Source organism: Dendrobium catenatum, unplaced genomic scaffold, assembly GCF_001605985.2.
Source record: "Dendrobium catenatum unplaced genomic scaffold, ASM160598v2 original_scaffold_43371, whole genome shotgun sequence".
Classification (NCBI taxonomy): Eukaryota; Viridiplantae; Streptophyta; class Magnoliopsida; order Asparagales; family Orchidaceae; genus Dendrobium; species Dendrobium catenatum.
In genome coordinates, this window is record NW_021361827.1 from 208498 (window position 1) to 212061 (window position 3564).

The window sequence follows — 3564 nt, forward strand, 5'->3', positions numbered from 1 at the left end:
TCACTCCGTTTGATTTCGCGTTGGTTGGGAAGTTTTTGTCCTATCGGCCGTCCCTTGAAGCTATTAGAAATTTTTTTTTCAATCTTAAACTCAATGGAGATTTCTCTGTTACGGTACTCAATTCTAAGAATGTCCTAACTAAATTAGAGAAAGATTTGGATTACTGCCATATATTTGGGCATCATTTGTATTTTATTAACAATTGTTATATGCGTCTGATCAAGCAATTGCCTTCGTTTAAAGTGGATGTTGAATCCCCTAGTGTTCCTATTTGGGTGTCGTTTCAGAATTTGAGACCTCATCTATTCTCTCCTAGGATCCTTCATGGTCTCGGTTCCATTTTTTGTCGGCCTCTCAAAATTGATCAGGCAACCTCTGTTGGGTCTAGGCCCTCTGTTGCTCGAGTTTTGGTTGAATTGGATGTTTCCAAACATTTTTCGAACAAGGTTTATTTTGGCCCGGATAATTTGGGTTATGTCCAATCTGTTATTTTGGAAGAAGTTCCATTATACTATTTGCATTGCAAATCTTTGGGTCACTCAAATGCGGATTGTTCTTGCATCCGCATTTGGCAAATGATTTTTTTTGTCTCAGGTGCTTAATACTGAGCTTGTTAAAAATGTGGATTTTGGAATTGTTGTGGAACCTGGCACGAACCTTGGTTTAGTCCATTCGGTTGCTAGTCATGTTATGTCTCCTGTTTCCCTGGGGGTTAACTGTCTTGATGGTTCTGCGACTCTTATTGCCAATGTTGATGATTTAGCTGTGTTGCCTGGCTCTGCAGATATTAATTCTATTATTAGTCTTCCCCATGTATGTGAAGTGCCTGCTGGACCTGTCGTGAGGGATGCTGTTGGTCTGGAGGGGGACCTTTCTCATATTGTCCCTGCTCTAGCTGTCATGGTTGGGTCCCCTGCTCCTTGGTTGGTTGCTGCTTATTTAGGAGACTTAAATTACAGTACTATTCTTAAAGCTAGTATGTCTGGTGTAGATGTTATGATTGAGCCAAGTGAAATGTTGTCCTTGGAGGTTAATTCTGGGGAGGCGTTGCCTTCTGCACCTTCCTCTCCTTGCGTGGAGTTGGTGGGTTGTGGTGTTCCCTCTCTGGTTAGTCTTGTGGCTTATGATGTTTTATCTTACCTTGTTAATTTACAATCCCCATCTTGTCCTTCTTCTAATTCTGACGGTGTTTGTAATTTTATTAATGTGCCTATCTCTCTGATGTCTAATGATGATTTAAAGACTCATGTGTTTGAGTTTATGAATAATTCTGTTCATTTGCAAACAAATTGTCTGATTTTGGATGATTTTTCCTCTTCTTCTTAGAGGGAGGATGTGGAATTTGATGATGAGATTTTGCCTTCTCGTATTGTTGACCAAGTTCGTCCCAATGTTTGTGCTAAGAAGGGCAAAAGTAAAGGCAAAAAGTAATAGGCTTTTGCTGTTCTTTTTACTGTTTCGACTACGGCTTTTTGTGAGCTTTCTGGACGATGATAATGAAGCCCGTAGCTTCCCGCTTGTTGGCTCACCTGGTTGGCAACCTGGATGCTTTGGCTGGTTATTTGTTATTTATGGTTGTGTTGGTGCCATGTAGTTGCTATCCATGTATGGTCCCTGGCTAGCTCGGTGTTGGTGTTGGAGGCTTCTCCTGAGTCTAGCTTGGTCTTTCCCCCCTCTGGTTGTTTTGTCATACTGGCTGTCCTTTTGGGTGTTTGTTATGTTTTGAATAAAATTTGTTTTTGTTAAAAAATATATATATATTAAGAGTTTCTAGCATTGTCGTGATCCAGTCGCAGTTACGTCACATTTTTTGTGACTCAATGCTTTAAACCTTCTTTAAAATGAAAAAAAAAAAAACTTACATTAACAAGTGGTTTAGGATCATTTTTAATTTTTTTATTTATTTTTTTTTATTTTATATATATTTTGATATAAATAAAAGATATTACATACATTAAAAATAAAATTTTATTTGTAGTGTATATATTGATTTTTATTCTCTGAGCATCCGCGCACTCAGCTCGCAGAGCAGCAACAACTGGCAAAGGTTGGTCCAAAGGCTATGTATTTGATCTGGCGGTAGTGCAAGAGCTGGCGGTCCACATTCGGCGATGTTGTGGCCTTTGCGGTAAGCGTGGTTGTTGGTGGTCGTCGAGAGCTAGTGTTGGTTGTTTTTAGAACTTTCAAATTAATTTTTTTAGTATCCCATTAAAATAATTTAATTTTTTAAAAATTAATAAAGATGTAATAATGCACTAAAAAAAATAAAAAAAATAACGTATGAAACTAATAAAATAAAAACAAGAGTGATCCTAAAATAACCCTAAATGCTTTTACAGTTTTACAAATTAAGTGCATCTAATTTATGTCATGTCAACATAATGCTAATATTGACCCAACCATCCTCACCCACTTCACACAATTAAAATAATAAACATATACTATATATTATATTATATAATAATAATATATATATATAAATATAATATTATAATAAAAACCATTAAATATATTGCTGCTCTAATAACACTGAAAGCCATTGCCAAGAACATGCTTAGCATCATTCATGGGTGCATCATTTCAGTGTTTAAGAACAAAAATTTCTTGATTGCTGCCATAGTTAAATGAATGTGATTATAAATGGACATGAAAGCCTGGTATTAATAAGAACAATCAAATTGTCCAATCTTGATAGATGTGATGGCACTTTTGAGTTTTGTTTGAGACGTTTTCTTCTGTTTAGTTGTAACTACTTATTCATTTAAATTTTATTATCATAAGTTATAATTGTAAATAATTTAATTAGGAGTTCAACTTAATTTCAAATAATTGATAGTAATTTAATTATTAATTACATTACTTTAATTAATATATTGATATATTTACAAAAAATAGCATGATTAGCACGAATCTTTTAAAAAATTGAATTAGAAACTGCTGGGTCAATTCAAAGCCACGAACCCAATTTCAACAAACTTATAGTCAAATCTGAACTTCTCTTCAAAATATCTTCTGAGATAACCAACTGATATTAAACATGGTAATTTGAGCATTAAAGAAGCAAATCCACGAGCATATGAAAGTATAATTGAAATAACGTTCACATATTTAAAATTTGGATGGAGCCATGAAATTTCCCCTCCAAAAAAAATTAAACATACTTTGTGGTACGAACTCGAGCAGCTCGTGAGACGAATCCAACGAGCCCAAGTTTACTCAATTTTACGGCCATTAAGGCCAATTTATTGTTGATAACGCTTTTCAAATCACTAGGGAAGAGTTCAATATGGATCGTACAAAGAAGTGTTTTTAGATTTTCTTCAAATTAACAAGATGTCAATCTTACTCCGAAAAAATTGCTAATAAATGGAGTTCATTCTTTGCAAGAGAGGAGTTGAAAGAATAAATTAACAAGATAGAGGTTCCTTATATTTTTCAGCTATCACTACTGGTGACCATGCATCCTCTATTACCACATAGCATACCTTTACGTGACAATTCACATAAGTAATCCCACCATTTTGCAGCGGCGGCTATGCCAATATTTTACGCATCTGGTTCATC